At 36.6% G+C, this 21,424-nt stretch overlaps 1 long non-coding RNA gene across 1 annotated transcript in view; it reads left to right on the forward strand.

Annotated features, from left to right (window-relative positions):
• LOC123332760 overlaps positions 1 to 2,255 on the forward strand; it is a 50,440-nt gene extending 48,185 nt beyond the window's left edge. Inside the window, exon 3 of the long non-coding RNA XR_006549775.2 lies at positions 1,433 to 2,255. This is a non-coding gene — a long non-coding RNA (uncharacterized LOC123332760). The remainder of the gene's footprint in view (positions 1 to 1,432) is intronic.
• Positions 2,256 to 21,424: the final 19,169 nt, after the last annotated feature.

A 21,424-nucleotide genomic window follows, 5' to 3' on the forward strand; every position in this document is an offset into this window, starting at 1 on the left:
ATAATGGTCATCTGAGTTAAATTCACCCATTCCAGTCCATTTTAGTTCGCTGATTCTGAAAATGTTGACATTCACTCTTGGCAATAAAATAATTTTATTGCAATTAATTAACATTTCCTTTCTGTATATTCTTTCATAAAGTTTGTATTTTATTAGTTTTACCTTCTAAGGGAAATATTTTATCATTTAAAAAAATAGGAATATGGAAATATTGGTCCTCTGTACTGTCAATCTCTAACCTAAAGTCCTCACTTTTTTCCTTTGGTAGCTAAAGTAAATGTCTTTATTCACCCCTACAGATAAAGCACACAGAGGACATTGGTTTGCAGTTGTATACAGAATAGTAAACCTTGATGCTCAGAATGTCTTAAGATATCACTTTAAACCTTACTTCAGGTATTTACTCCATATATCCAGTGTGTATAAACTTTGCTAGTGTTATCTTCCCAATAATCAAATTATTTTTTATTAAGCTGGTATCATTTTTGTTTATTTTTTTCATGCATTCTTTTTTTAAATTGAAGTATAGTTGATATATAAATCAATATTATGACTCTAAGATTTCAGAAAATTAAAGTTGAAGAGAAGACTCCAGATGTCTCCAAAAAGGAAAGAGTAAAATTGGGGATCCAGTGTCATCTGACTTCTTAATATTTACTAGAAAGGAGAATGGGATGAAGTGGCGACTCTGATGCTTTTCTGAAATGTGGTGGCAGTGTGCCTTCATGTAGGTCGTCTTCATCTCTTTCATGGGCGTGTGGTCCCTTCCATCTGGAAATGCATCTTCATTTCTGAGAAATTTCATTATACTATTTCTTTATGGTTACTACTTCCTTTTACTCTAATCTTGTTTTCTTAAACTCTTATTAGTTGAGGTTTGGATTTTCTATTTTTATCTTCTAATTTATTTAAATTGGGGGTGCAATTGAAAATGGAAAAAAAAACAATCCCCTATTTTAACATTTTCAAATTTACTCCCACTTGAGAAGTTTGCATTGGAATCAGTTTTCCTGTTTGGATGATAAGACAAGTAAGAAGATTTTTAGTGTTTTTGCCTAATCCATCTTTTTTTTTTTAAGTTTTTTTTTTTTTTTTTTTAATGGCTGAAAAAACAAGCACTTCCCTTGTGGCTCAGCTGGTAAGGAATCCACCTGCAGGAGACCTGGGTTCAATCCCTGGGTTGGGAAGATCCCCTGGAGAAGGGAAAGGCCACCCACTCCAGTATTCTGGCCTGGAGAATTCCATGGACTGTATAGTCCATGGGTTCGCAGTGTCGGACACAACTGAGCGACTTTCACTATGGCTGAAAAAATAAGCACTTTGGGGCATTGGTTTTGGAAATTGTTGGAAATTGTTTTTATAAGACTTCTTGTATTATTTTATCAATATTCCTAAAACATTTGATCATAAATCTTTGTGTGTCCTTCTGTAGAGCAAAGTACATATTTGACTTATTGGACATCGGACTGTGTATCTCCAACATCTGAGCCTCTGAATGGACAACATTTCCTGAGCATTTCCCTTGTTCCAGCTGTGGTTTTAACAACTTTAGGAACCATAGATCTTCTAGTTCTTCCTGCAGTCTTCATTCTGTGGAGGAGGAAACTGAAGCTTAGAGAAGTTACCTCATCTAGGGTTGTGACATAGTGTGTGTCAAAGTCTGGTTCATGTTCAGTTTGACTCTCATGGTCAAGCTGTTTTGCTCTGTTTCTAGAGATGAAGTTAAGACTAATATCTTGCAATGTATTTTCAGTGTCAGGGTACAGAGTCTTGTTAAAGAGTACAGTACATAAAAGGATTATTACCTGAAATCCTTTTACATGGAGCACTGGTTGTTTTAGGAACTTAATAGCTTGGATACATGTATATGTATGACTGAATGCCTTCACTGTTCACCTGAAACTATCAGAACATTGTTAATTGGCTCTACTCTAATATAAAATAAAAAGTTTGAAATAAAATCTTATGGAAAGAAAATAGAGTTGAACCAGAGATGGTAGTTAATTCTATCCTATATTAGTTTTTTTACCCATTTACTAGAATTAAAAATAATACAAAGTAAAAAAGTGAACAGTGATCACATAATTTAAATGTGTATCAGTTAGTAGCATAAAACTAATCTTTCTTTGCTAAGTTTTTTAGTTTGTGTATCCCCACAGTTTCAATGACATGTTCTTTTTTGTCGTTGCTCAAATTAATATGACTGTGAAGATCTTGGTGTGTGTTAGTGTGTGTTGTTTTCTGAACAACTATATCTATTGCCACTTTTATTTTGTGTTTTAGGTTTGTGTTTGAAAGTTGATGATTGCCCTTTTCAAGGTTCCAAAATGATTGTGGCAACAAAGGCTAGAACTTAGATGGCTCTGTGGGGAAACCTTGGGTATTGATATTTTTCAAGTTTCCTTAAAAATACTCAAGGGTATAACAGTGTTTTCCATCTATGATATATTCCTAGCAGCATCAAACAGAGCAAAGCAGAAAACTTCAGCTTGGTTCAGGCAGTCTCACTCACACAGTTTGTATTCATTCTCCCTTTTGCCCTGTGTTCCACCTCATGCATGTCTAACACCCAAGTTTACCTATTTTCAAGTAATAGTTCTTAAAAATATACTTTGTTGTTGTTTAGTTGCTAAGTTGTGGCCAGCTCTTCTGTGACCCCGTGGACTGTAGCCCACCAAGAACCTTTACCCATGGGATTTCCGCGGCAAGAGTGTTGGAGCAGGTTGCCATTTCCTTCTCTATCCAAAAATATACTTATGAACATGTAATTCTTATGACTGAAAACAAAGTAATAAGAATTTTGTGCAAGAAAACTAGAATTTAAGGTAAGGTTATCTTGTGGTTGAAGAGAAATTTTTGAGTTACTGCTTAACTCAAAACTGATGACTGTTTGCAATATTCTTCAGTTAGAAAACTCTATAATATTTCTTATACTAACAGGTCTATTTTTTTTTTGCATTAAGTTATTGCTGTTATCAGTATATACTATCTTAACTTTAGCTTCCACTTACTGCAGATTTTTTTCAAAGATTTCTCAGCAAAATATTTTTGGAAACCAAATAGTAGCATGCAAATAAAACATGTAAAATCTTAACCAATCAAAACAGTGAGATTCAGATAATTTGGTATGTGAATAAGGGACATTGACAAAACATTGCTTTATAATACTTTAATTTCATACTTCCTACTGAAACAGTCAGATCTTCAGCAGAATTCTGATGCTTTTCATTGAAGAGTTTTTCTAACAGCTTCAATGGATTTGAAGACTCTCAGTTGAGGATAAGGTAGTGCAATATTTAAAATAATATACCTTTTTATTAGCTTAAACTAGTTCCTATAGCCTATGAAACAATATAAATTTCCCTCCTGTCTTAACCATCCTTGGCCTTTTAAAGATTTTAGACATTGATTGATTGATTGATCGATTGACAGATGTATGGACAGCTAAATACAAAACTGTTCATTCCAAATCTCATGGTTTGTTGCCATCATTTACTTGGGATCTTGCACCATCAAATGAAAGGACCAGAGAGTTACAGCGTAGAGTCACTGATGAACGGGGGCAGAACAGCCCACAGGGTAAGTTAACTTTCCTTAAACCCAAATACCATCAGAAATCAAGAAATTCCCACATCTTCCCTCTGTATCTATACTACGATTTAAGAGGCAGTTTTACTAATATTTGCCTTCTGATCATCTCCACAGAGATCTTGGTCAGCTGTTTTCATTTTACGGTTCTGGGGTAAAACAGAAGCTGTTGCTGCTTATTCTATTCAGGAGCCTGAGGTCCTGATTTTTAGAAATAAAACAGAGAAGAGGAAAAAAGTTCATTCAAGCACAGCATCCCCTTACTAAATATTGGTAGTGTGTTTTATTTTGAAGCAAGTTCAAATATCATTTGGTTTATCTAAGGTGATAGAACAACCATTTTTTAATTTATTGGGATATAGCTGCGTTACAGTGTTGTGTTAGTTTCTGCTGTACTCCAGAGCTATCAGCCATATGTATACATATGTCCCTCCCTCTCGGGTCTCTCTCCCTCCCCCAACCCATCCCACCCATCTGGGTCACCAAAGTGCACCAAGCTCAGCAGGTTCCCATTACTCAGCCATAAAAAGAAATGAAATTGGGTCATTTGTTGCGCCGTGGCTGGACCTAGATGTGTCAGACAGAGTGAAGCAAGTTAGAACAAACTTAATAAAGTGCATCTGGACTGCAAGGATCACTTGGGTATTATACTAATTTAGCATCATACTGGCTGATATTGCTGCCCCACCAGAATCACCTCTACCGGGTAGAAGCACTTATTTCCCAGCTACTGTAGTCTCTGGGCTGATAACAGTTCATAACTGATTTCTGAGAATTGCACTTGGTGATGGAAGCCTGTGGAGACTGTATCATTTTCCCCAGGATATCCCACACTTTAGGACTGACTGATTCTGGTATGCTATAGGGCAGCCCCTCTTGCCTCTAAGTGGGATAACTCTGCAGTGTATTTTTAACATTCCAGAAATCTCTGAGGGATCAATCTAATACTGTGGTGTGTGAGAGCCACCTTGCACTGAAACTGATTAAGATTTCCTTTAAATTCTGTTCAGTGACATCATGTGTGTAACTTAAAACTGACTAAGGTAAGAGTATTTATGCCACAGAAAGAGATACATTTTAAAAACAACAGTTTCTTTTCTTCTTTTTTCTTTTTATATTGTCTCCTAGAACCACTTATTAGCAAATAACTGAACCAAACCCTCATCTTTGACTAGATTATTTTTAAGCTCTGCCCTCCTTCCTTCACTTCAAAAGGTTTCACCTGAGAAGATACCCTCAACACTCATTTACAATAAAAATTACAATTGTAGACTGTTTCTAGGGAAACTGACCTAAGAGAAGTACCTGCTATGTGCCAGATGCCATACTACGTGTGTGACATAATTCTTAGGATTGTTGTTGTTGAGTCACTAAGTCATGTTTGACTCTGCCATCCCATGGACTGTAGCTCTCCTGGCTTCTTTGTCTATGGGATTTACCAGGCAAGAATATTGGAGTTGGTTGCTGTTTCCTTCTCCAGGGGATCTTCCTGAATCGGGGATCAAGCCCACATCTCCTGAATTGGCATCTGGTTCTTTACCACTGAGCTACCAGGGAAGCCCAGTTTTTAGGGTACAGCTTTGAAAAAGTTACTACTCTGATTTTCTAGATGAGCAAAGTAAGCTTTATATAGCTTGTAAAATGTCTCCAAAGTACATATCCTTTCTAATCTGTCATACTATGTCCAAAAGATGAAAAGAACATTGAAATATCACTTAGTCCGGTCCTTTGTCTTTTGGTATGGCTTTATGTAAAATATTCGGGAAAATGGATTATCCTTCCTACTTTAAATGGGTGGAGCTTTTTAATGATAAAAGTAAATCAGTTTAAGCAAAGGTGACAGCTATTTAAAGATGTGCTATGAGAGAAATATTGTACTTTGTTCTGAAAAAGATGATTTTTGGTTTTCTGCAGTATCTAGTCTTTTGTCAAGACTGTCATTGACATTTCTGCTGTTTTACTTTTAAATATTACCGTCAAGTTCAAATACTGTGATTTACTCATGGTTAAGAAGAAAAAGTGATTGTACATCTTCTGGAGCATGATTGTAGTAAAACCTGACACCACCCAGAATATTTAATCTGATCAGCATTTTAGAATAAAAAACAGGTCTTTTCCTAGCCTTTTAAGTTAGTAAAAAGAAATAAAGCATTCTTTTCAATTATTATTTACACTTAAAAAAAGAATATCATTGAGACAAAGATGATATAGATTTTATGCCATCTTTATGGAGGAATTTATATTTAAAAATGACAGATATATGCATTGGGTTACAAATTTGTCCAACAAAAAGTGCTTGCTTTTTGACAGTATTGATGATATGATTTAATAGTACTGATGATAAATCTAGGCATTTTGTCAATATTCTTTCTGTTTTTCCAGTCAGCCCTGGAATGTTTCTTGGTTTTTTAGAGGCTATGAATTTGCCAAATATCTTTCTTGAAAACATTTTTTGTTAGTTATAGAAACAAAACTATAGATACACATTTTTTGTTTATTTTATATCTCATTAGGAAATACACAAATTAACTTTTCTAATAATGATTGAATCAGATATTGTATTAAACCCCTAATCATAGCCCAACTTATCCTTTAATTTTTATTAAAATATTACTAATTTTCTCTAGTACTCCCTAGGCAAAAAAAACAAAAACAAACAAACAACTAAGTGATTAGATAGGGTCAACTTTAAACACAAATGAATTTAGCACATTGAGTTTCCAATTTTAGTATGCTACAACAAATACTACATAGTTAAAACTCAATTGGCCAGAATTATTTTTTCATAGAATATTGTAATGGGTGGGCTTTTCTAGGTTTTATTTGTCCTCTGGTTGACAGGGGAAAAGTGGCTGTATTTGTTAAAGTGTAAAACACAGAATGATTTCTAAGAAAATAGATTTTATTGCTTGTATTAATTGCCTTTACGTTCCAGAAATTTATACTCTTCAGCAGCATGTCATGATAAAAACCAGTATTTTAAGAAGTTATCTTACTTATATTTCTTAATAATGTGTATTATAATAAATTATATAGTATAATGATAATTGATGCCTTTGAATTGTGGTGTTGGAGAAGACTCTTGAGAGTCCATTTGACAGCAAGGAGATCAAGCTAGTCTATCCTAAAGGAAATCAACTCTGAATATTCGTTGGAAGGATTGATACTGAAACTGAATCTCCAATACTTTGGCCACCTGATGTGAAGAGCCGATTCATTGGATTCCCCTGATTGGAATTTCCCTGATGCTGGGAAAGATTGAGGGCAAGAGCAAGGGGGGGTGGCAGAGGATAGCATCACTGACTCACTGGGCATGAGTTTGAGCAAACTTCAGGATCCAGTGAAGGACAGGGATGCCTGGTGTGCTACAGTCCATGCTGTCGCAAAGAGTTTGACACAACTTAGCAAGCGAACAGCAACAACGATTATTAAAAATGTTAGTGATGTTAATTTTTAATATAAAAGATTACATTTGTTTTTGAAAAATAACCCATAAAATCAGAGTTCTGGTTTATAGTTTATTTCTGTTGATTTTATAACTTATTTTTAAAATGGGTGTCATCATATTTTGTTTCTAAACCCAAAATAAAATTCAGAAGTTTGTTGGTTTACTGAAGGTAACACAGATTGTAATAAAGACTAGTGTTTTGAACACTTTACTTGCCCCAAACAATATAGAAGGATTGTTATAAGAAAACAGTTCTATTATTTATTTGTTCTTAGTGGATTTTATTACTAGTCTAAAAATTTTAGAAATCAGTTGAATGCACGTTGTTTTCTATCTAGTGCCTGTGGTGCCTCGTTTTCCTATCTCTTTCTATTTGTTATTCACTAGTAAATCACCTTGTGAACGAATTTGCAATGTAAACTTCTATGTCAGTTCCTTGGCATGGTCACTCTCAGGTTGAGCATTGGCTTAAACTTTATTAATTACATGTCCAAGAAAAAGGGTCTTAATGTTAGTGAAGTGATATATTTGCAAGTTATATTTTCTCCTTTGATAATTATTGTACTTTGCCATTGACAGTCTATCTTTGAAAGCTCTGATTGCCTGGCATCAAGTTCTAGCTCCTTTACTTACTAGATGTGAGATGTTGGGCAAGTCACTTAAAGAGAATAGAATTAGGAGGGTATTAGAATCTACCTTAAATGGTTTCTGTGACTATTAAGTGGATAGGTACTTAAGCTAGAAAGGTCAGAGAACAATTTCTGGTACAGAGTAAATATTATGTGAGTGTGTTTTCTTCCTCAGTTTTTAAAGTTAGGTACCCTTTAACATAAGCTCTATTTACAACATATTTATCATGAGAAGAATAGAGCAAATAATAAATATATTCAATTATTAATATATTCTCCCTATGGGCTTCCCTTGTGGCTCAGCTGGTAAAGAATCAACCTGCAATGTGGGGGATCTGGGTTCAATCCCTGGGTTGGGAAGATCCCCTAGAGAAGGGAAAAGCTCTATTCTTACTATAGTGGTGTTGATATACTTATTTGACACAGGGTTGCCATAATCCTTTAATTTATAATAAAAGCGATTTCTGTGAAACACAATAAAGCAAAGAACAATAAAATCAGGTGTGCCTGTATGCATATCTAATATTAATGAATAGTCATTGGGTGTTAGGATTAAAGCCCCATCCACCCTCTAAGCCACAAAATTTTCTCCTCTCCATTAATCAGATACTTGAACATGTATTCATTCTGCCACTTGTAGACCATACAAGAATATAAAATATGCAAAAAACAGTGGTAAATCTGCTAAACTGTCAAGAAAATAGTTGTTATAGAAGCTATGCATGTTACTCTGCAGAAGAAAAAACTAGCTGTCTCTATATATACAGGTTCTAATTTTAAACCTTTCAATTTAGCAATGAGTCAAAAATTATTCTTTCCAAATACATATGCTTTTTTTCCCATATAAATTTAGCCCCTGTCTGAGTTTTAAGGGATGGGAAGTTAGAAGAGGCAAGTGTAGAAGGTGGTTGTTGAGAGACAACAGATTTGCCAAGAAGTTATATCCAAGAGGTAAGGAGGGGCAGTAAGCATTAGCTGCTGCATTAGAACAGCACCCTGCCATTTAGCAAAGGAGCAACTCAACTTAGAGCAGATAGATTTGTTGTTCAGTTGCTAAGTCATGTCCAACTCTTTGGGACCCATGGACTGCCCCATACCAGGCTTCCCTGTCCTTCACTATCTTCTGGAGTTTACTCAGATTCATGTGCGTTGAGTCAGTAATGCCACCTAACCATCTCATTCTCTGCCACTCTCTTCTCCTGCCTGTCCCTTCTCTAGGGAGTCGTCCCAACTCAGGGACTGAACCCTGGTCTCCTGCATTACAGACAGATTCTTTACCCTCTGAGCTCCTATTGAGGTTAGAATAGGTCCAAGAGACAGAAAATCAAAATGTGGTGCAGTGATTGAAATCCATGCTGATGATGACTGAGTGGACAGAACACCAAACGTTACAGGTCAGGTTGGTTTAAGCCCATTGTATTTTGGAAGGGAATTTTATTTTAAAAATTCATAAATAGTGATTTTTATTAATTTTTATTATTTTTAATTAATTTTTTAGTTTTATTTTATTTTTAAACTTTACAATATTGTATTAGTTTTGCTAAATATCGAAATGGATCCACCACAGGTATACATGTGTTCCCCATCCTGAACCCGCCTCCCTCCTCCCTCCCTATACCCTCCCTCTGGGTCGTCCCAGTGCACCAGCCCCAAGCATCCAGTATCGTGCATTGAACCTGGACTGGCAACTCATTTCATACATGATATTATACATGTTTCAATGTCATTTTCCCAAATCTTCCCACCCTCTGCCTCTCCCACAGAGTCCATAAGACTGTTCTATACATCAGTGTCTCTTTTGCTGTCTCGTACACAGGGTTATTGTTACCATCTTTCTAAATTCCATATATATGCGTTAGTATACTGTATTGGTGTTTCTCTTTCTGGCTTACTTCACTCTGTATAATAGGCTCCAGTTTCATCCACCTCATTAGAACTAATTCAAATGTATTCTTTTTAATGGCTGAGTAATACTCCATTGTGTATATGTACCATTGCTTTCTTATCCATTCATCTGCTGATGGACATCTAGGTTGCTTCCATGTCCTGGCTATTATAAACAGTGCTGAGATGAACATTGGGGTGCACGTGTCTCTTTCTCTTCTGGTTTCCTTAGTGTGTATGCCCAGCAGTGGGATTGCTGGATCATAAGGCAGTTCTATTTCCAGTTTTTTAAGGAATCTCCACACTCTTCTCCATAGTGGCTGTACTAGTTTGCATTCCCACCAACAGTGTAAGAGGGTTCCCTTTTCTCCACACCCTCTCCAGCGTTTATAACTTGTAGACTTTTGGATCACAGCCATTCTGACTGGCGTGAAATGGTACCTCACAGTGGTTTTGATTTGCATTTCTCTGATAATGAGTGATGTCGAGCATCTTTTCATGTGTTTGTTAGCCATCTGTGTGTCTTCTTTGGAGAAATGTCTATTTAGTTCTTTGGCCCATTTTTTGATTGGGTCATTTATTTTTCTGGAGTTGAGCTGTAGGAGTTGCTTGTATATTCTCGAGATTAGTTGTTTATCAGTTGCTTCATTTGCTACTATTTTCTCCCATTCTGAAGGCTGCCTTTTCACCTTGCTAATAGTTTCCTTTGATGTGCAGAAGCTTTTAAGGTTAATTAGGTCCCATTTGTTTATTTTTGCTTTTATTTCCAATATTCTGGGAGGTGGGTCATAGAGGATCCTGCTGTGATGTATGTCGGAGAGTGTTTTGCCTATGTTCTCCTCTAGGAGTTTTATAGTTTCTGGTCTTACGTTTAGATCTTTAATCCATTTTGAGTTTATTTTTGTGTATGGTGTTAGAAAGTGTTCTAGTTTCATTCTTTTACAAGTGGTTGTCCAGATTTCCCAGCACCACTTGTTAAAGAGATTGTCTTTAATCCATTGTATATTCTTGCCTCCTTTGTCAAAGATAAGGTGTCCATATGTGCATGGATTTATCTCTGGGCTTTCTATTTTTTCCATTGATCTATATTTCTGTCTTTGTGCCAGTACCATACTGTCTTGATAACTGTGGCTTTGTAGTAGAGCCTGAAGTCAGGTAGGTTGATTGCTCCAGTTCCATTCTTCTTTCTCAAGATAGCTTTGGCTATTCGAGGTTTTTTGTATTTTCATACAAATTGGGAAATTATTTGTTCTAGCTCTGTGAAGAATACCATTGGTAGCTTGATAGGGATTGCATTGAATCTATAAATTGCTTTGGGTAGTATACTCATTTTCACTATATTGATTCTTCCAATCCATGAACATGGTATATTTCTCCATCTATTAGTGTCCTCTTTGATTTCTTTCACCAGTGTTTTATAGTTTTCTATATATAGGTCTTTAGTTTCTTTAGGTAGATATATTCCTAAGTTAAAAATTCATAAATAGTGATTTTTAATGGATTCTTTTTTTTAACAGCCTCACAGACTTAGAAAACAGATTTATGTTTACCAAAGGGTAAAGATTGAGGGGAAGGGATAAATTGGGGGTTTGAAATTGACATATACACACTATCATATTTAAAATAACCTACAAGGACCTACTATATGGCACAGGGAACTCTGCTCAGTATTTTGTGATAACTTAAATGGGAAAAGGACTTGAAAAAGAACAGATACATGTATATGTATGTCTAATTGAATCACTTTGCTCTACATCTGAAACTGACACAAGTTGTTAATCAACGATACTCCCATATGACATAAAAGTTAAACAGGTTATTCTTTTTTATTTTTAGTTGGAAGATAATTGCTTACAATACTGTGTCTAGACAGATTATCCTTAAATAACATCCAAATATCTGTAAAGCTCATTTAAATAGTATTTCCTATGTATGTTTGATATTGCGGAAAGGAATCAGTGAGCAAACATTTGCCTGACATTTGTATGACTGATTGCTAGTAACTTATTTCAGAACTTTCTTTTAGAGGCTACTAATTCTGCTCATGTTTCTACTATTACAACTGTAGTTGTATAGATGTCTAAGAGGGAGTTAATTATGGCCTGGATAATACCTGACATCTCCAGAATTATCAAGAAGACATTATTTGGAACATTTTTAGTCTTATAAATAAGAATTTCATAGAAGAAACAATGAGAGGTTAATTATTTCCAAAGTAGTCAGTTCCCTCAAGCAATTTCAAATGCACACATTTTGCAGCTATACACATTTTAAACCATGTCCAATTCTTCCACGAGAGCTAAGCTTTTGTTTGGTTCTTAAGTTGCATTGATTTCCCTGGGTATGGTGTCTAATTCTCCTAAATCCCTTCCCATTCTTCTTATCCAATGCCAGGAAGTATCTTCACATCTAGAATGGGGAAGGGGCTTCCTTGTAGTCCTGTATATAAAAGAGGCTGCAGTGTAGTGCTCAGACACTGGGGGCTGTTAGCAACATTTTTTTCTAATATCAGAAGATTACTGCCATTGATGCCTTGGATGTCCAAGCTCCTTTCCCAAAAGAGCAGCTTTACTAATAGCTGCTGCTGCTGCTAAGTTGCTTCAGTCGTGTCTGACTCTGTGTGACCCCATAGATGGCAGCCCACCAGGCTCTGCCATCCCTGGGATTCTCCAGGCAAGAACACTGGAGTGGGTTGCCATTGCCTTCTCCATTGTGTGAAAGTGAAAAGTGAAAGTGAAGTCGCTCAGTCGTGTCCGACTTGTAGCGACCCACTCTAATGTATAAACTTCTGCACTAACTCTTGGTATTACAAATGGTAGAGAAAAGCAAATGTGTTGTGAGATGAAGGCATTCCTGTCTAGGTGCACTTGCCAAACTCAGTGTCTTGTTTCCCTCCCACCTTTAATACTTTGAATAGTATGAAATTCAGGCTAATTTTCCCTGTGCTAATAGACTTTCAAGTGGCCAGGGGCTTTTAGGCATCACAAATATTAACTTGAGGTGCCTGTAATCTTCTATACTATGCAACCCTCCTCATATATACATAAATTATGTCTCCCAAAGTTGCAAGACTTAAATGTCATTCAGTTTGGGTGAGGTTTTCAAAAGTAGAGGAGATTTTATAAATATGCATTGCATTTATCTTGCAAATTATTTTCTCATAAGAACTTGGGAGAGTTGGAGTACATAGAAAGCTTCAGGCATAACATAAAGAATTTTCACTATAATGGCCAGTTATCAACACAATCTACCTTCTAAAGAAGCAAAGACTACTATGGGCACCTCACTAGATGAAATATGTAATTGAGCTTCTAAAATTATGCAGGTGAAAAGAAATTGATTTAGTTAAGCACTTTATGCAATAGCTTTTTATTCACCAGACTTGAAAAAAATCACTCACTAGCAAAAGAAGTGGAAAAACCTTATCTGTAAACCCAGTCTGCACTAATGGTTGATATGTAAATATGTAGATTTCCATTCAATTTTATACCCAAAATGAAACTGAAATAGAAAAATGCTTTATTTTTCAGTAAAATGGTTCTACCTATTATGTGAGCAAATTCCATCTAAGTCAAGGATAGAAAAGGAGTTAGACTTAAGTGCAGAGTACAGATTTGCAAATAATTAGGCTCACACAAATTCTAGCTCATAAACAGAGTTTGCAATAACACATTTTGGAGGTTTGCATTTATTCATGTCACGTGCCTCATTTCCTGGCTAACCCCCAAAACACAGTGTTGGTGCCCACTTCAATAAATTAGCAGGAATTCAAGCATCATCCTGTAGCCAAACTCATGTAATTAACTCTATATTATCCATGTGTTCATTAATTCTAAGATGATTTCCCTTTGCCTCTGTGCATACCTCTAAAAGCCTGCTCCTCCTGTCAGCTGATGTCTGCTTAGGGAATGTGGTCTGATTTTAATATTTGCCTGAGTAATGTATAATTACCATAGCTACTAATCTACAATGCAGTATATTTGTGGCCAAATGGAAAGATGCTTTTAATTTATAGCATCTCTGGCTCCTTGCTGTTAGCTTACATTATTGAGAATTTATTGAACCCTTGTAAATTCTATAGCCATTGGGGGCAAGTTTCTGTATTTCCTTCAGGCCCAGTGATTGATGCTTTCTGAATCCATAGCCTGTTTTTTTAAGCCCACCCAGATTTATTTTAATCTCTTGGAACATGCTTATTTGTATAACCAAGCAAGTGGAAAGTTTCTCCATTCTAGTTGCCTAATCTTCCATTTACTAATTGCTTGATTCAACATTTTCTTCCAATCTGAGAAGCACTTCTTGTTTATGTTACAGCACGATCATCTTTGCAGGTGTGTTTTCTCCCAATTAAGCAATGGAATAATACAGTTGATAGATGAATGGCTGACTGCTGTGTGGCTGTTGCAGCAATGAGTATTGGAAGAGAAGTAAGAATTCCTTGTCTAATGATGTGGAAACAGACAAACATATTTAGTTTTGTAGTGCCTCCATGAGCCTTTAGAGTTCTCAGGTGGGATGTGTTATCCACAGAAATTTCAGTGATTTTCCTTGCAGCTGTTTAAGCGTGTTTTCTCTTTTAAAAGGATTTATTTTTGCAATCACAGAATACTTCCTCAGTATTTTATACTTTTTAATTTTCAAGTGGCCAGAGGAACAAGACATAGGGAAGATGATGAAATAGAAAGCTAAAAGTTGTTTGCCTTATTCACAATGTCACAGTGGATTGATGCAGCATCAAGAGAAACATTCAAATGATTTAGATTTATGTTATAATGTATTGTAAAGTTGGATGCTTGAGAGTGGATGTGAGTATGTGTATTCAGTTGGGTCTGACTCTTTGTGACTCCGTGGACTGTAGCCTTCCAGGCTTCTCAGTCCATGGGATTTTCCGGGCAAGAATAGTGGAGTGGGTTGCCATTTCCTCCTCTAGGAAATCTTCCTGGCTCAGGGATTGAACCTGAGTCTCCTGTTTCTCCTGCATTGCAGGTGGATTCTTTACTGTTTAAGACATCGAGAAAGTCCCTATGCTTGAGAGTGACTATTGGCAAATGATGATTGCCAAAGAAATAAAAGAAAGTTGCAGTCATCCTCAGATAATGGTCCTTCTTGTCAAGATTTGATTTAGTTTGAGAATTAATGTTTTTCTAAATATAAAGAAATAGCTGTATAGCCAAGCTGTGTAAGATTTTGAAAGCTTGAATTGTTTTACTTTTTAAAAAAAAGAGGATCCTTTTGGGCCTCTAAGTGCCTAAGAGACTTTCATAGCCTTTTATATTCTGGAGGAAATGGGTAAAAGAAAACCTTTGTGAAGAAATGCCTTCCAGGATGACTTTTTAAAATCCTTAACTCAAACTCAGAAGCAAATTTCTTAATAAGAGATTTCTTACATTTATAAAATTCCCAATACAGAATTGAGAATGCATGTTGAATGCAAAGTACAAAAATATTTTCATTTATTTATGTACTATAGAAGAAATAATTGATTACAAAAGTGCTGTTATGTGTAGTATAATCTATGTAAATCTGTAAATAGAATTTGAGAAATTCATTAATTTTAATAATAAATATTAATTTCTCTGGCCAGAACAGACCACAGATTTATTTCAGTGGTATTATATAAATGCATCAAGTAATTAATGATCAATATAGTATTACACATAAGAGCATTTTATACTCTCAAATAGAGTGCAGTATGGATAGATGCAAAGGGTTATATTTTGTAGTATCGCCCATAAGAACAAAAGATTATCTGGTCTGAAAGCTCTCCGTTATTTATTGGTATTCTCTGCCACTTTTCTGCACTGAAATTCCTCTTATGACAGGAACATAAAATCATGGAAATAATACAAGCTTTAGAGCAGACAGACCTGACTTTGTGTCTGTACTCATCATTTGATAGCTGTGTGACCTTCATCAGATTTTCAAAACCTGTCCAAAACTCAGTTTCTTAGTTTTTTTATATTTATATTTTTAATTGATTGATGATTGCTTTACATTATTGGTTTGATTTCTATCATACATCAACATGAATTAACCATAGGTATATATGTGTCCCTTCGCTATAATTTCTTTCCCTGCTTATTGTAAAGATTAAATAAAATCCTTATTTTTACTTAGAAATACAGTTGGTTTATTGAAAAAACATATAAAGAATATATGGTGTCACAGGAACGCCATTCAGTTCAGTTCAGTCGCTCAGTCGTGTCCGACTCTTTGTGACCCCGTGAATCGCAGCACGCCAGGCCTCCCTGTCCATCACCAACTCCCAGAGTTCACTCAGACTCACGTCCATCGAGTCAGTGATGCCATCCAGCCATCTCATCCTCTGCCATTAGTAGTTATAATTGTTATGAGTATTATTTTGCTTAGAACATAAGAAGTACAGTAAGGTCTGTGTCCAGAGCTGCCTACCTTCAGTCAGTGAGCAGTGTATGTGTAGCGTGTGAGAGGTGCTTGACTGTGCTCCCATGCAAATCAATAGTGCAAAAAATGAATAGAATGACACCCTCTTGCTTGCTTTATAAGGCACCTTAGTTTCCTCAGAGAATTTAATAGAGTGTGCCCATCTGCCTTAAGTGTCTAGGGAATTCCTAAAGGAAATTGTTGAAAGTAGACAGCAGCGTACCAGAAAGAAAATGTAACTCCTGGAACTTTACCTCTTGGGGATTCTCCTTACTTCTCAATGAGGTGGGAATAAGTACCCCTTGCCATGTATATCTCATGTATATGTATATCTCATAGGGTTAAATACTTCAGGGCTACCTAAGTATAAATGACAGCAGGCTATTTTATATAGATTTACTGACAGTGTGCTGAAACAAGCATACCATTTCCATTTAAAATAATCCAAGAATATTAAGTACCTAAATATCTATCATGGTATCTTGGGGTTTATACAAAGTAAAGGTCTCTGCCTGTACTAGTTCTCTATTGCTATATAAACAAATAACCACCATTAGTATGATCTGAAGTGACAAATAAATCCAAGGGATTAGATTTGATAAACAGAGTGCCTGAAGAACTATGGATGGAGGTTCATGACATTGTATAGGAGGCAGTGATCAAGACCACCCCCAAGAAAAAGAAATACAAAAAGGCAAAAGTTTTCTCTGAGGAGGCCTTACAAAAAGTTGTGAAAAGAAAAGAAGCAAAAGGCAAAGGAGAAAAAGAAAGATATACCCATTTGAATGCAGAGTTCCAAAGAAGAGCAAGGAGAGATTAGAAAGCCTTCCTTAGTGATCAATGCAAAGAAAGAGAGGAATACAATAGAATGGGAAAGACTAGAGATCTCTTCAAGAAAATTAAAGATACCAAGGGAATATTTCATGCAAAGATGCGCTCAATAAAGGACAGAAATGGTATGGACCTAACAGAAGCAGAAGATATTAAGAAGAGGTGGCAGGAATACACGAAAAAACTATACAAAAAAGGTCTTCATGACCAAGATAACCACAATTGTGTGATCACTCACCTAGAGCCAGACATTCTGTAATGCAAAGTCAAGTGGGCCTTAGGAAGCATCACTAGGAACAAAGCTAGTGGAGGTCATGGAATTCCAGCTGAGCTATTTCAAATACTAAAGATCATGCTGTGAAAGTGCTTCACTCATATGCCAGAAAATTTGGAAAACTCAGCAGTAGCCAGAGGACAGGAAAAGGTCAGTTATCATTCAAATGCCAAAGGCAATGCCAAAGAATGTTCAAACTACCACACAATTGCTCTCATCTCTAGCTAGCAAAGTAATGCTCAAAATTCTCCAAGCGAGGCTTCAAACGTACATGGATTTAGAAAAGGCAGAGGAACTAGAGATCAGGTTCCCAACATCCATTAACATCCATTGAAAAATCAAGAGAATTCCAGAAAAACATCTACTACTGCTTTATTGACTATGCCAAGCCTTTGACTGTGTGGATCACAACAAACTGGAAAATTCTTCAAGAGATGGAAATACTAGACTATCTTACTAGCCTCCTGAGAAATCTATATGCAGGCCAAAAAACAATAGTTAGAATTGGAATTGAAACAGTAGACTGGTTCCTTATTGGGACAGGAGTATGTCAAAACTGTATATTGTCACCTGCTTATTTAACTTTTATGCAGAGTACATTAGGAAATGCAAGACTGAATGAAGCTCAAGCTGGAATCAAGATTGCCGGGAGAAATATCAATAACCTCAGATATGCAGATGACACCACCCTAAAAGCAGAAGATGAAGAGGAACTAAAGAGCCTCTGAAAGTGAAAGAGGAGAGTGAAAAATTTGGCTTAAAGCTCAACATTCAAAAAACTAAGATCATGGCATCTGGTCCCATCACTTCATGACAAATAGATGGGGAAACAGTGGAAACAGTGAGAGACTTTATTTTCTTGGGCTCCAAAATCACTGCAGATGGTGACTGCAGCCATGAAATTAAAAGACACTTGCTCCTTGGAAGAAAAGCTATGACCAACCTAGACAATGTATTAAAAAGCAGATTCATTACTTTGCTGACAAAGGTCTGTCTAGTCCATGCTATGTTTTTTTCAGTGAGAGTTAGGTTGTAAAGAAAGCTGAGTGCCAGAGAGTTGATGCTTTTGAACTGTGGTGTTGGAGAAGACTCTTGAGAATCCCTTGGACTGAAAGGAGATCAAACCAGTCAATCCTGAATTTTGAATATTCATAGGAAGGACTGATTCTGAAACTGAAGCTTCAATTCTTAGGCCACTTCAGGCAAAGAACTGACTCCTTGGAAAAGACCCTGATGCTGGGAAAGACTGAAGGCAGGAGGAGAAGGGATCGACAGGGGATGAGATGGTTGGATGGCATCATCAACTCAATGGACATGAGTTTGAGCAAACTCTGGGAGTTGGTGATGAACAAGGGAAGCCTGGTGTGCTGCAGTCCATGGGGTCGTGAAGAGTTGGACATGACTGCGTGCCTGAATTGAACTGAGCTTTTAAAGGAATGCACATTTAATATGTCACAGTTTCCATGTATTTGGCATGTTTTAACTGGGTCCTCTCTTTAGGGTCTTCTAAAGCTGAAATTAAGGTCTTTTTATGTGTTCTTATGTCATCCTTTGATTATAGAAGGACCCACTCCTGAACTTATCAACTTGTTAGCAGAATTCATTGCCTTACAGCTGTAGGACCAAGGTCTGCATTTTGTGTTGGTTCTCTGCAGAGGAAGTAGGTGGGGATTGCTCTTCATTCCTAGAGGCTACCTTGAGGTCCCAGCTCTATGGTATCTGCATGGGCAGTTTGCAATATCCCTATTTACTATCTTCCAGGACAGCAAGAAAATTTCTCTCTAACACTGTATGTATTCTTAGGCTTAATTGCTCAGTTGTGTCCGACTCTTTGTGACCCCATGGGCTATAGTCCACCAAACTCCTATGTCCATGATGATTCTCCAAGCACTGGAGTGGGTTGTCATGCCCTTCTCTAGGGGATCTTCCCAACCCAGGGATTGAACTCAGGTCTCCCGCATTGCAGGTGGATTCTTTACCAGCTGAGCCACCAGGGAAGCCCCTCTAACAGTGTACCTTCTGCTAAGGAATCAAGTCCTTAGGTCAGGCCTACCCCAGAAAGGATAACCTCTCCCCCCTTAATTTGACTCAAAAATGAAATGATTAGTAATTTACTCATGGGAGTGATCTTTTATCACATTGGTGATTTTTGAGGCACACTCAAAAAGTAGAGATTAGGCAGAACCTTACATGGAGGATAGGAACCTTGGGAAGCATCTTAAATTTTCCTTATCAAATTCCTTATGAATTGGCACTTTGTTTTTTGATGACTGAACTTTTTTAAAGAGTGTGCTGAGAAAGCGATAATTTTTGACTGTTTAATTCTCTCATGTGGAGTTTATATAGGAAAACTCACCTTTTTTGGTGACATGAAAATACACATGGAAACCTCTAAGCCGTTCTATGATGCCATAGAGCTTACCCTGCTTTGTTAACTCTTTATTAGTCTAAAATGACATGATGTTAATTTAATTATGTCTCATTGGCTGCTAATATAGATGAAGATTTTTCTAATGTTTTACCATTTGTCTTGTTTTGATTCTGTAATGGGCAAGCTGCTCAGATGCTTCTTACTCTTTTCTCTTGCTGCTCAAATATTTGTGGAATACAGAAAATACTTTGATGAATTAAGTTCCTATTCAGTTTGAATTTCTTGATTTCTAAAAAATACAAATTAGTAGGTTTTGGGGATTTAGGCTTCAAAAGGAAAGGTGGATTTATGTTCCAGCTCTATGGCTACCTTACTCTGTACCTAAAGGGAAACCACTGTGTTTCTGAAGCCCCAATTTACCATATATAAAATGAGGCATCAACTCTGATGCCAACATTTAATATCCTTTTTGGCATTACTTATATAAATTTGAGATTTTCTTTTAAGGAAAAGTGCTTTCTGTATTTTTGTATAGAAATTTGACCTTCATAAGATGATTAGCATTTGAAAACAAGGTTTCAAGTAATTATGGATTTACATGACAAAAATTTTAAAGATGTAGAATACTAATGTGCAATATTATAGCAGAAAAAAATAGGCTGAATATATTTTCAAAAAGAACATTACTGGATAAGTTTTAAAATGTGATAAAAAATGTTGACCTTCAGGAGGCTTTGACTTTTTGGTATTTCTTCTGTAATGAAAGAAACCATTATTCACTGTTTATATTTTAGGTCTTTGCTTTTATTCACCCAATTGTCTGTTGTTTCAGATGCCATATTTTAAGTAGTTCTTCCAGCCCTTCCTTTCTGTCTCTTGTTTGATGTTACAGTTGAAAACCAATGAAAAGTTGCTCAATTATGTCTGGCTCTTTGTGACCCCATGAGACCCAGTGGACTGTAGCTCACTGGACTGCTCTGTCCGTGGAATTCCCAGGCAAGAATACTGGAGTGGTGAGCCATTCCCTTCTCCATGGGAATCTTCCTGATACTGCGATTGAACCGTGATCTCCTGCATCACACACAGATTCTTTACTGTCTTATCCACGAGGGAAGCCCATTTACAAACCTATAACAACTAAAATGTGACATTATGAAAGATAAACGTGGAACATACATTATTATTTTATTATATTAAACCCAGGTCTCCAGCATTGCAGGCAGATGCTTTACTCTCTGAGCCACCAAGGAAGCCCTTATTATATATTAGTAGTAGGTAACATAAATGATCATTCATTAATAAGATGAAAACTATGAAAGTAAAGAAAATTTGACCATGGAAAACCTAAAATAAGTATTTCATCATTCCTTAACAGATTCCATCTTTAAGGCTCACCCAGATATGGGTATGAAAGTTGGACTGTGAAGAAAGCTGAGCGCTGAAAAATTAATGCTTTTGAACTGTGGTGTTGGAGAAGACTCTTGAGAGTCCCTTGGACTTCAAGGAGATCCAACCAGTCCATACCTGTGGCGGATTTGTTTTGATGTTTGGCAAAACTAATACAGTGTTTCAGGTTTAAAAATAAAATAAAAAAAAATAAATAAAGGAGATCAGTCCTGGTGTTCTTTGGAAGGACTGATGCTGAAGCTGAAACTCCAATACTTTGGCCACCTCATGCGAAGAGTTGACTCATTGGAAAAGACTCTGATGCTGGGAGGGATTGGGGGCAGGAGGAGAAGGGGACAACAGAGGATGAGATGGCTGGATGGCATCACTGACTCAATAGACATGAGTTTGGGTGAACCCTGGGAGTTGGTGATGGACAGGGAGGCCTGGCGTGCTGCAATTCATGGGGTCACAAAGAGTCGGACACGACTGAGTGACTGAACTGAACTGAAAATGTGATTGTAGAATTGCAGGTGCATTTTTGTGTCATTTCCCAACTGCTGTGAAAGTTCTGTATAACTTTTAAGTCCAGAGACTGGTGAGAAGATAGA

Source organism: Bubalus bubalis, chromosome 3 (genome assembly GCF_019923935.1).
Source record: "Bubalus bubalis isolate 160015118507 breed Murrah chromosome 3, NDDB_SH_1, whole genome shotgun sequence".
Classification (NCBI taxonomy): domain Eukaryota; kingdom Metazoa; phylum Chordata; class Mammalia; order Artiodactyla; family Bovidae; genus Bubalus; species Bubalus bubalis.